Source organism: Chinchilla lanigera, unplaced genomic scaffold, assembly GCF_000276665.1.
Source record: "Chinchilla lanigera isolate Chin_1 unplaced genomic scaffold, ChiLan1.0 scaffold00053, whole genome shotgun sequence".
NCBI lineage: Eukaryota > Metazoa > Chordata > Mammalia > Rodentia > Chinchillidae > Chinchilla > Chinchilla lanigera.
The window spans coordinates 845,213-858,507 of record NW_004955454.1 but is presented as its reverse complement, the minus strand read 5'-3'; the positions used below and the strand labels follow the sequence as shown (position 1 = coordinate 858,507).

Genomic DNA, 13,295 nt, shown 5'->3' with positions numbered 1-13,295 from the left:
ATACAGCAAAGAGAATGATAGCGGAAGGTACTGCATTCCACACAGTGGCCTAGCAGGCATCTGATGGGATGACCCTTGAGCTGAGAACTGAATGTGAGGGTACATGAGGGGCCTGGGGAGGGGACATCAAGGGAGAACTCTGGGTGGGCATATGACTTGGGGGGTAGCAGGGCTGATGGTACATAATGCTGGGGACAGTGTGTATATGTATGGACCTCAGATCACTTTCCAGGCTGCTGTAAGGATCCAAGCTTTATTCTGAATGAAGTGGGGCTATTAGTAGGTGACAGCAGAGGGGAAGGCACAAACAACCTGGATCCTCCTGGATACTGAACACAGACCAGAGAGGTGGGGAGCACGGAGGGGACAGGGGACACAGACACAGGGAGAGAGACACAGAGAGATGGAGAGAGAGAGAAAGAGAGAGAGAGAGATAGTGAGAAAGAGAGAGGGAGTGAGAGAAACATTGAAGGGGAGAGAGAGACACACACACCAAGAGAGACACCGAGAGAGAGAGGGAGAGAGGAAAAGGGAGAAAGACACTGAGAGGGAGAGGGAGGGAGATAGAGATATTGAGAGAGAGAGACACTGGGGGAGAGACAGATATCAAGACAGGGAGAGAGAGAGACACCGAGAGAGATGGGAGGGAGAGAGAGGGAGAGAGAGGGAGAGAGAGATGGAGATGACAGAGACAGAGATAGAGATAGACAGAGACAGGGTGGCGGGGGGGTGAGCATGGACAGCACAGACTGCAGGGGAAGCAGCAGTGGGTGGGACAAAGCACCAGCAGGGAGGTAATGGGAAGTGGCTGGACAATTTGAAGACTGAAGTAACAGGCTTTTCTCCTGAACTGGCTATAATTGGTGAGATGTGAAGAGAAGAGTCAAGAACATTTCAGAAGAGACTTGTCATTTGCTGAGACCGGGCAGATGCAAGCAAGCAGCCAAGTGGGAGATGGAGGAATTGCTGGGTTTTGGCTGAGCTGGGTTTGGGGTGCTTAGTCTTCTACATGCAGTTTTGCTTAGACATTTGGATCTAGAAAAAAGTTCAGGCTGGACATTTACTTCCTTTGGGAAATGAATTTAGAAAAAATAACTGATATGACCAGGAGTCCCCATACAGCCCCATTGAGGAGGAGTGACTGCAGGAAAGGACAGCCAGCAGCCCGTGGTGTCCTCAGGCCAGGTCGGAAAGTGCTTCAGAGGGGTGGGAAGATCATGCAACCAAGTACTGCTCACAGGTGGAGTAAGGCAAGATGCGAGAAGAGACATTGTGTCTGGCAACTAGAAGCCTGTGGTTGACGGTGGGAATGCACTCTGGCCATAGAGGTGCAGGTGGTCCTGGAAGGAGACCAAGTGGGTTGGTAGTGACAGTTTGTTGAAGGAACAAATGTTGAAGGAATACACTACAAATGGAAAGACAATGAAAGATGGTCACACTAAAGGAAGTAGGGTCGGTTTATATGTGTAACATTTCTGTACACATTTAACACATACACACGCAAACATACGTAATATGTATGCATGTATATACAGAGATACAGACAGGTGCATATATATGAAAGATGTTTATGTTTATTACATTTACACATATGGATTCATACATAAATAGACACATTCATACAGACATGTTTTGTATACATGAAAGATATTTGCAGCAGACTTTTATGATTCAGGGAAATGGAGAAATCTGATGATTTCCAGGGGACACCAACAAGGTGTTGAGTGGCCGCAAGAAACAGATAAATAAAGTGTGGTGATGGTTTCCTTCCACACAGATCCTGGGCTCTGGTCAGGCCCCATACACTGTCTGCAGTGCTGAATGCAACTCTACTTCCCACCAAGATTATACTTGTGTGCTCAGAGGTGTTCAACGCATGATTTTATGGTTGGTGTTTGACTACATCAGCCTCTATGTTTAATTGCTATTTTATCACCCATTAAATCACAAGCATTGTCTAATATGTTGGATTCCATCTGTACTAGAAGTGGGGGTCTAGAGGTAGGGGCACTGGAGGAGGGAAGAAATCAGTGCCAGTCGGTTGCCAAGGCCACCTCATAGCTCTCTCACCCTGCCCTGGAAGGAAGTGCTGCAGTTGCCATTTATCCAATGTGACCTGGGGCTCAGGGAAGCTTGAAGTGTGTCCAAGTGTACACAGCAAGTAAGGGGCAGGGCTGACCCCAGGCCCTTTAACCTAACTTTGCCTATGTGCCCTCTTCCACTCGCAAGGACTTTACCACCACCACAGGACACGCTGTTTGCCCTGTTCCCTTCTGACACTGACATGGTTTTTGCGAGGTCAACTAGGACAAAGTGAGGACAGGTTGTATGGCCTGTGCGGAAGAGTCTCGGGGTAGCTCACTTTCTGTGTGAGTCGTGACATCCTGGAAGGTTTATGCAGTGCCTCAAACTCTCCTCAAATCAGCACATTTTCACAATGCTTTCCACTTCCTTCCATGTTAAATAGCACCGACAACCCACACAGCAGAGTTGCTTGTCTTTGGGGCAGTAATACAGGCCCCATGGTGGTCAGCAGGACTTTTTCAGAGGAGATGGCAGCTGCTAAAATGTGCCACTCAGATCTCCTGCTGCAGGGAGCATAAGGACCAATGTGACCGAGAGCTGCCCTTCAGTGTCCACTGCCACCTGTGTGAATCATGACACACCCTCTCTTGTCCTTCTTCAAAGGCCTCAATTCTCTCCCCACCTTCACCTTCTTTTGACCCTTTGTGCTTCCCATGATATGTGTGTTGAATCCCCAGCTGGATCTGCACCAACTCAGACAAGTGGGGGAAACTTATAAACAGGGCTCCTACACACGGATGTGTGTCACCAAGGTCCCATTCCATAGGTGTTTCCACCTGGTACCAGTGTGCGCTGGTCCACAGTCCTGATCAGTCACAGTTCTTGGGGACTCCCATTTAGATGAAGGCTACCCTGGCATCTATGGACCATCCTCACCATTTGACAACAATAATCCGTGTGCCTATTGTATATATATGTGTATTTATGTATGTAGTCCATCTATCTGTGTCTGTGTCCATGTATCTATTTATTTGAATGCATGTGTACATGCATTTGTCTCACCCATAGATAGAGAACAAGGTCTCAGAAGAGAAAGAACTATGGCTGGGACCCCTGCCATGAAGGTTTGTGCCTACCCTACATTTTCTGGTCTGGGATTTGTTCAGTTTTGGACAGAGGGTAGAGATGGGCTTCAGTTTGGCCATGGAATCAAATCCTGTCTCTCCTCTCAGTGGCTGTGAGACCTTTGCACTCACTTGGCCTCTTTAAGCTTTGGGCTCTTGTCTGTGTAGCAAGGACAGTGATACCACATTGCAGAGCTTCTAAGATATGAGTTTGAGTCCCCTGATTTCAACGTGCTTCCATTTGCCCATTAGGAAAGCTGTGCAGCTGGTTGGGGTGAAATCCATCACACTCACATGCACTTGTTCATGTTCCTGAAAGATGGTGATCTAACTTTGTCAGTCCGGTTCTCTGTCCAGGCCTCGTGCCTTGCAGGGCCAAGTTCAGGCACTGTAAATGTTTACCGGATCTTCATAGGAGAGTTGATTGAGTTTTGATATACCACATTTCTTGGGCACGTCTCCTGCATGCCTGGAACCCAGCACCCCAGTTAGCGGGATTTGCTGACGGCCTTCTTTTCTAATTAGCTCTGCATGTCAGACGGCAAATTGGCAAAACTGTCAGACAAGCAACAACAGGGAAAAAAAAAGGTTTTAATTAGTTCTTCATAAAGATCAGGAAATGTGGTGGTAGAAGAAAAATGCTTGAATCTGCACGTGGTTCTTTGAACTACAATTAGGATGTGGGATTTAAATGCTGTAAGGGCCCATTAGCTCCTGTGTAGCTGCTGAAAGTTGAGCAGGAGGAGAGTCTGTGGGGGAAACTGGTGGTAATCAGTGTGCTTAGCTAAAGGAGATGCATCCTCCAGGCTTAGATGCCATGGAGTTTCTCCTTTCACTGTATGCAGAATATCCAGCCCACCTGAGCATTGTCAGGACTAGGTGCCGCACCTATCAGGGATAACAGCTGCCTACATGCCCTTCACACCCTTCACATTGAAAGGGAGCCACAGGTATCTTATGGTAGCAACTTCTTGAGGGCCAGGAGCATGGGTGCAGGGCATCCTGGTGCTCATGGAGCCAGCAAGAGTGCCTCACCCTGTCCATCTCAGACCCTGAGTGGCAGTTTCCTCCTTGAAAAATGGGGAGAGGAGCTATTGGGGCTGGGCTATGTGAATGTTTGAATATCCTGGCAGGGAATCCCATTTAGGCAATGGGGAGAAAGAAAAGGGAGGGAACCAAAGAGAAAGCCCTAATTTACTTGTGTTCAGATTCCTCAAATTTCACCCAACCTTAGGGAGCCGCCTAAGGCTTCATCTTATGTCACAGTCCTCCCAGACTTCCCAGTTCCAGTATAATATCATAATTATAATAGGTATGTGTGCTTAACTAATATTCTGTATGTTAGCTGATTTAATCATCACATCATTCAGTCTATGGTATAGATGAACAAACTAAAATATTAAATAATTTCTCAAGGTCAGGTAGTTCCAAAGGCAGACTCTGAATTCCAACCCAGGCAATCTGAATCCATAGCCCACACACTCCCAACTGACACCCAACTTTGCTAATGCTTTTAAACATGATTGCTGTGTAACAGATGTTGAATTAGGTGCAGTAAGTAAGTTATCTATTAAATCTACAACAATCCCATCATGGGGTGAGAAGTTGGGGCCTCTGAAGTTGAGGAAGCTTAAATGTCTTCTCTGGGTTGGGGTGAGCAATTGTAGGTCCAGAGTTTGAACTCTGAACTCCCACTGTGGTGTGTGGTCCTTCACGTGGAATCAGTGCCACACAGTCTGAAGCCTGTTGAGCTATTTCATATGATGATTTGATATTTCATTTGAGTAGAATTCACATCCAGAAAAATGCATCAGTCATAGTGAGCAGGTTGTTAAGATGTCACAGTGAATTCACCCAGCTAATCACCAACCAGGTGGGGAATCTGAACATTACCAGGGTCCCAAAGGGCTTCACTGTACCATGCTCCTAACCCTGTACCCCAGACCCCAACTTCTGCCTGACTCCTACCTTCAGAGCTCAGTTTGGCCTGTCTAGGATTTCACATAAATAGACACCTGTGTCTGACTTTCTTCTCTCAATATTATATTTGCAATTCATCCTTTCTTTAACGTATGACTGTGTTACTCCATGTGACTGTATAAAGATTTATTTGTCCATTCTACTATGGATGCGTGCATAATTGTGTCTGATTTTTTGGTTATTACAAACAAGTGCTGTAAACCTTCATGCATATAACACTTCTGTTGGGCACACATGTGCCATTGACAGGAGGGGAGAAAATGAGTCCTGAAATGTGGTAGCCCAGCCCCAGCAAGTCCTGGCTGGTGGCTCCTCGGGGCAGATCCAGGACTCTCACTGCTCCTCACTGTGCTCTTCAGCCATACCCCACCTTTCCCAAAAGTAGCATTGCAGCTCAAAAGTGTGAATTTCAGGGACAATAGAAGTTAAGAGCAGAATATATTTACTGGGAGAAAGAAAGCTTCTGTCCGAGAGAGAGACAAAAGGGGTCCTGAGTGGGTTGCCAAGGACCCTGCCTTTTCTAGGGACTTTTATAGAGAAAATCCACAAGGTGAGGCTGGTCCAAGGTGAGGAAAAACTGGAAATTACAAAATGGGCATGAGGTGGGACAAAACTATGGTCAACCAATAAGATTACGAGTATAATTATTCAGGTAAAATTGATTAAATCGGGATCAAATTGGGAAGCAAGTCATGCAGCAGGCGGACATGAATACAGAACAGGGGATTTTCCTGTAGGGGGTTGGATTAGCGGCTCTTCCTGGCTTCCTCAAGGTGATGATATGTATTTAGAAGATCAATCCCTAATGTTTATCCTTAGTAAGTGTGTGGGTGCATTTGTTTTACCTTTTGTCATGAGATCTGGCCCACAGCGGAGGTGCCTGTCTCCCCACAGCTGCAAGGTACCTCGTTGTCTACACTGGCTCCTTCGAGGGCCCAGCCCTATCTTACTGTCTGTAATATTTTTATCTAACTTCGCTGTCTGCAACAATATGACTGATCACACTCCATTGCCCAGCTTAGCCTTATCCCTGTGAGGAGCCTCTTCAGGCTACTTGCTGTTCTTAAACAATAGGTTGTGTTTTTCCTGTTGGCTTAGAGAAGTTTCCTTTAAAATACATTCTAGATCTGAGTCTTTTGATTGACATAAATTGTTACCTCTAATAAAAGCCCAGGGATTAATCTCTTCCTTCCTGGTTAGTGACTATCTCCTAGTCATGGAGAAAATGCCATTTTGCCTTCTGGAAGCTTCACTCTTTTACTTTTGACATTTAGGTCAAAAATCTATATGGAGCTGGGTTTTTGATGTGGCTTTTAAACTGCTTTTAAGTGATATGAGGTAAAGGTGAATTCATTTTTTTTCCCATGTAGATATCTGATTAAGCCAACATGATTTATTGAAAAGATTCATTTCAATTGCCCATTTTTGATTAGGTCTTTTATTTGGGGGGTCTAACTTTTTAATTTCTTTTTATATATTCTAGATATTAGTCCTCTGAGGAAAAGCTGGCAAAATTTCTTTGCCATTCTATAGATTGTCTTTTCCCTCTGTTGATTATTTCCTTTGCTATGCAGAATCTTTTTATTTTATTTTATAAAACAAAGCCATTTAATGTGCATATATAGTTGCTGTCTGCTTTTTTGTTTTTAGACAAATGAGTAATAATTTCTCACTACATATTCTACATTTGTCAGCTTCTTGACAGCAGCTTTGGCCAGAGGTCAAAGTCACAGGTTGTAGCTGGAAGAAATAGACTGTCATCTCGATCAGAAGGCAGACCAGTGTCAATAGCTATCTTTTTCTAGTAACCTGTTCCAGTAACCTGTTCCTCACCATGCCATGTCATGCTATCCTATTAGTCTGCTGAATATGCAACTCCCAGCAATCCTAAACACCGTGCCAGTAAAGAACTAAGAAAAAAAAAGAGAAAAATTTAGTATAACAAAACATGGTTTATTTGAAAAAAGATGGAAAAAAGAGGTGGTAGAGCCCTGGAAGCTTATGATCCCATTTGTTGATTCTTGGTACTATTTCTTATACCAATTAAAAATAAAAATGGAAAAAAGAAAAAGATTATCTTTCTATACTTCATCAAATATTATGGAAATATTTCCAAATATAAAAACATTTGTGGAAAACTAGTACAAATTGATCTTTTAAAAACAGGTAAGGGGATATCCCACTTAGCTATTTCCCTTTGATAGAACAGTGCTTATTTGTGTACTTAATTAATTTTGTGGGTTTTGTGTTGTCTGATTCACAGGAATAAAGTTCATAAGATTTCCTCAATATTCTGTTGCTATCGATATACCTGGTAGGGATATAATATTTCTCATTTGTGTTATTCATAATTTATGTTTTCTTTTTCTGGTCAGATGGGCTATAGGTTTATATAGCCTCAAAAAAAAAACAACACATCACTTTGTGGGTCCTTTGGTCTTCTCCATTTTCTGTTCTCCATCCCATCGATCTCCTCTCTTATCTTTGTTTTCCTGGGTCTGCTTAATTTCAGCTTAATTTTCTCTCCTCTGATTGACTATTTAAAGTGAAAGCAGAGAGCTTTGATTTGAGACCTTTCTTCTTTCTAATATTGGCCTTTAGCACTCTAAATGTCCCCTATCTAATGTATTAGTGACATCTCACAAATTAAGATATGCTTTACTTTCATTTTCACTCAGTTCAAAATACTTTTCTAATTTCTTGTTTGGATCTCTTTTCTGATGCATGGGTTATTTACAAGTATGTATTTAGTTTTCAAACATTTGGGGGCTTTCCAGGAATTTTATTGCTATTGATTTCTAATTTAAGTCCATTATGGTTACTGAACATACTTTGTGTGATGTTTTTGTCCATTTGTGCTGCTATAATAAAATACATGAGACTCAGTAATTTTATAATAAACAAAAATCTATTGTCTCACAATTGGTGATTCTGGGAAGTCTTAGATCAAGGGTGCCTTAGAGTAGCAGAATTTATGTCTGAGAAGGGAACCCTGTGACCTCACACTGCAGAGGCTGATGGGCCGTGGGCCAAGTTCTGTGTGAAGCCTGCTTTATCCCAGTCACAAGTGAAGAATCCTCATCACCTGTTTTGTATGTGTGCATGTGGTACTGGGGACTAAACACAGGGCCTTTGCATTGAGCTATATCCCCAGTGTTTAAAAAGATTTTTAAAAAAACTTTTGACCAAGGCCTCCTTAAGTCCTTAAATTGCCCAGACTGAGTTCAAACTTGCAATTCTCCTACCACAGCCTCCCAGAGTGTTAGGATTATAAACATATGCCACCGTGCTGGACTCTTATCAAGGGATATAATATTCAAGCTTCATCTCTTAAAGCCGTCCATTGGTACCATCTGACTTTACAGGAGACACATTGAAAATACAGAATATGCCTCCAATTCTTTTGAGTGTTCCAAGACCTTTGTTGATGGCCCAGAAGATGGTCTGTTTCAGAAGGTGTTTCATATATCCTGGAAAAGAATATACTGTATTAATCATGAGTGTCAATCTGGTCAAATTTATTCATGCTGTTGCTCACATCGTCTGTCCTTACTGATTCTATTTTTTTTTTTTTTTTTTTTTTTTTGAGGCACTGGGAATTGAACTCAGGGCCTTGTACATGCTAGGCAAGCACTCTACCACTAAGCCACATCCCCAGCACCTATTTTATTAACTATTGAAAGATCAGTGTTTAAACCCCACTGTTCCTTGGACTTGTCTATTTTCTTTTTGTTTCCATCAGTTTTTGCTTCATGCATTGAGAATCTCTGTTGTTACATGCATAAACATTTAGGATTGGCATATCCTCTTCCTTTATCATTTGTGAAATTATCTTTTAAAATTCCTGGTAACATTCTTTGCTCTGAGATCTACTTTGATATTAATGTAACAAGGGCAGCTTTCTTTTAAGGCATGTTAGCATAGAAAACCATTCTTTCATCATTTTACTTTTATCGTATTTGTGTCTTTACAGTTAGAGCGGGCTTTTTGTAGGCTGCATAGAAATGAATATTTTTTTCATCCAATTTGAAAATCTGTCTTCTTTTTGAGATGTAGAGAACATTTAAAGTAATTATTAATAACATTTGGTTTAGTGTTATCTTTTGATGCTTGTTTTCTATCTATTCTACTATTTTTTGTTGCTCTTTCTCTTATTTTCTGCCTTCAGAACAATTTCCAACTGTAGAAGTTTGATCTGAGTTCTTCCGTATCTGTGTCATTGCTTTGTACATTCAGCCTTTCCTCTGTGGAATACAGCTGTCCGAATAGTGCAGAGCCCTTGCCTGTCATGGCTGTCATCCTTGTCATTGCTGTATTTCCCTCTATCAGATGTTCTTTCCTCATCCACGTGGCTGTAAGTGGGATCAGATAAAAAAATGTGACTTTTATCTTATTAGGTGCTGGACAGTTTGGGGTTTCTATAAATATTCTTGAGCTTTGCTCTGGGGTCCACTCAAGGTACCTAGAGACAGGGGGTCCTTTCAGTTCCCTGAAGTCTCACTGGGCTGGGTTAGGGCCGCTGTGAGTGTAGGGAGAATTATTCCTGCTACAAAGGGTGAGTTCCTACTGCATCCTAGTGCCCCGAGGGCTTTAATGTCCAAAGCTTCCCAGCATCCAACAGGGAGCCCTGGAAGTCTCCTTTCTAATCCTTAGGGTCTGTCTGTCATCTGTCTGCCGTGGGCTGCTTGATTATCTTCTCCCATGTGTAGCCACTGTCACCCTACTCCTGTCAGGGACCATCAGCTCCATAGTACTGTGTTATTATTTGTACTTTATACTGTCCATTTACTTTTAAAACATTCTTATTTTAGAATAAAATGCAGATATAGGATATCACACAAAACATGTGATTTACAAATTATTCCTAGAAAAACACCAGTTTTGGAAACAGAGCTGGGTCATCCCCCCAACCCTGTCCAGAGCCTCACCCTATTGGTCCCCACACTCCCAGAAGTGAGCATCACCCTGACTTTCATAGTCACACCACATCCCAAAGCACAGTTCTATCATTCAGATGTGAATTCCTGGATATTATAGCTTAGTCTTACTCAATATTTTACAATTTGACACATCTTTTCAGTTTCTTTCATCCTGTAAATTCCCCTTTTTTTTCTTCCTTTTCCTTTCCATTCTCTGTGGGGAACCTTGGCTTCTTTGACTCACAGGATTCCACAGTCTGGATTTTGCTGATAGCATTTTTCATGTGCACCTCTCTCCTTCGTAGTTTTCTACATATTGGCATAGAAGCCAGAGACCAGGTCAGACCAAGGCTTAATCCCTTTGTAAAGATTGTATTTGGTATTTGGCCAGTCAGGAGGAGGTGCATAATTTCTGATTGTTATCTCTTTTGCCATGGGAACAGCCGTAGGCTTTCATTGCCTGAGCTACTGGTTCTTTAGGAGTTGTAAAGACTGACAGTCTGATTCTGTCCTCCTTTTTATTATGCTTTCTATCTGTCAACTGACTTTTCAAGAATTTAAGGGAAAAGTCACTTATTTACCCACCTCTTTACCTTTTTCCAGATCTCCCCTTGTTTTCTTTTGCTGATAGAATTTTTATCATCTACCCCAGGGTGGGAACACTGACAATGAATTCTGTGCTTTCATTTTAATGAAAATATCTTTATTAGATGCTCAAATTTGAAGGCTTTTTGCTGGCTATAGAATTCTATGTTGAAACTGAAAGATAATGGCATTCCATTGTCTTCTGGCCTCATTGTTCCTGGCGAGAAATCAGCTGCTATTTTTGTCTTTGCCTTCTGTCTATAACATTGCATTTTTCCCCCTCTGCCTTTAAGATTTTCTCCCTAACTACAATGTTTAGCAATTTGACTATGATATGCTTAGTTGTGTTTTTCTTTGCATTTATTCTCCTTTATTTTATTACATTTCTTAGATTGAGATATTGATGCTTTAATTACTTTAGAAAATTTCAGCTAGGAAGTATTTAAATACAGATGTCTTCCCATTCTCTTTTCTCCATCTTGGATTTTAGTTACCTATATGTTAGATTGTTTAATATTGCTCCATCAGTCAATGAGGCTTTGTTTATTTACTCTTTCCAGTCTTTTATCCCTCTGTGTTTAAGCTTTCATGCTCCATTTTCAAGTTTGATGACCTTTCTAGGGAATGAACTTTTCAACTCATTTTTAGAGCTTCCATTTTCTCCCAGAATTTCCCACCACTTCACTCCCTATGCACACCTTTCCCTATTGATCCTTTAACATAATTATCACTGATATTGTCCAGTTTTTTTTCTCCTGTAATTGCAGCATCTACATCACAGCTTTTTCTATAAACAGTTTTTTCTTTGATTTGGAGTAAGAAATTCCTGCCTCATCCATGTGTGGTATTTTTTTTTCCTTTATGGTAGATATTATGGAGACTGAGTTGTTGAGTCTCTGGATCTGTTATCTTCTCCCAGTCGTATTGAGTTTAGTTCTGGAAGCAATTAATTACTGGCACAGTGTCTTGCTCCTATAGTTCTGTAGGCTATATTAGAGGAATCTATTCAAATTCACCCTTCTCTTCAGGGTGTCAATTTGGCTTTAGAATGTAGTTCTTAATCCTAAACCCCTTCTTGGTATTTACAAATGTGGAAAGACTTGAACCCAGAAAGTGCCAAATTCGAAACACATACTACCAGGGAGCTGTATATGAGACTTGGATTATGTTTTTCCCATACTAGGCATCTGCTGGAGTCTCTTCTCAGTTCCATTAGCCCTCCAGATACTCTTTGGTGTTTCTCTTTAGGGACTTTCCCTGTGTGTGCAATGCAGGAGTCAGGTTAGGATTTGAGGGGAAAAGCCCAAGCCAATTCCTCCATATAGGACTTTCTTGTCCAGGCAGTTCTCCATGCTGATTTCTGACTCTCTAGCCCATAGGCCCACTGCCTTCTTGTGCTCTCATGTGCCAAGGCCCTAGAACTGAGGATTCCCCCAAGAGAGAGGCCAGATGGGTGCAGAACTTGCCCACATTAAATCTCTTAGCTCAGAGGCTGCGTCTCCTTCAGCTTCTGCCTGCTTTAGTCACGCTCCTGTGCCTTCCAACAGTTGTTTTAATATTTTACCCAGAGTTTATAATTGCTTTTGGCAGGAAGGTTAGTCTAATATAAGCCACTTCCTATTCTGGGAAGCTGTGAAGTTCTCATGTATTTTTATTTTACATATATGCCAGTTTTCAGTATTATTACCCACATATGCATCCCTTCCTTTGCTTCTCCTTTCCCTTTCTGAGTCACCCTGCCTCCACCTCAGATCACTGAATTCAAGTCTCTCAGTGGGGTGCTTCCTTGGGAGTCACTGCCAATGTGACAGGCACTCACCAACTTGGCAGCCCTGGCTGTGATATCTCAGCAACCTTCTCCACCAAGTGGTGGCTTCATGCTTCCTGTAATGAGGTCTGCATTGAAGAGCAGGGTCCTCTCTCCCCAAAGTCCTCCCTCCTCTACAGTCTTAGGTCAGGAAGGGGACTATCTCCCACCCCTACCCCCATTTTTGCTTGTATTCTCTGTGCCTTGGGAGTTGGTCGCCTGTTATCAGCTCATCCTTCTTTGTATTAAAGTCTCCATCTTCACATTGTGGCCAGGTCCCCTAGCTGTTCCTGTAGTTTCTACATGGTTCTTTCTCTCGGTTACTGTGGATTTTCAGTTGCTGTTCTTATGAGTTTTCTGATAGAATTCTGAACTCGGTGCATTTTCCTGAAAGTATGGAAGTTATTTTAAAGTCCATGTCTGGAAAATCTAGATCTCATGCAGACCTGTTTCTCTTTTTTTCTTTTCAAATCATTTCATGTTAGAATGTTTTCACTGTTTGACATGGACAGATACCACTGGGCTATTGAGAAGGCTGTCTCTTTCTGCTGAGCAGCTGGAAGAAGGTGATTATTACTCACTTTCCCATCACTGGGTCAAAATATTCAAAAACCACAATATAAAGGAGGAGAGGTTGATTTTGGCTCATGGTTTTAGTGGGTTTAGTCCATGGTTACCTGGCTTCAAGGCAGAAATGGCATAGTGGATGGGCATAGTGGAGCGAAGCTGCTCGTATCATGAGTACCAGGAAGCAGAGAAGTAAGAGCCAGGGGCAAGAACATACCCTTCCAGGTCATGTCCCATTGACCTTCCTCCCACTAAGCCTTACCTCCTGATGGAACATTCTACCATAAA

At 42.3% G+C, this 13,295-nt stretch overlaps 1 protein-coding gene across 1 annotated transcript in view; it reads left to right on the top strand.

Moving 5' to 3' along the window:
• The window catches only part of Tsnare1 (t-SNARE domain containing 1), a 460,462-nt gene that overhangs the window by 344,976 nt on the left and 102,191 nt on the right, over nt 1-13,295 (top strand). The gene's annotated exons all lie outside the window — the stretch shown is intronic.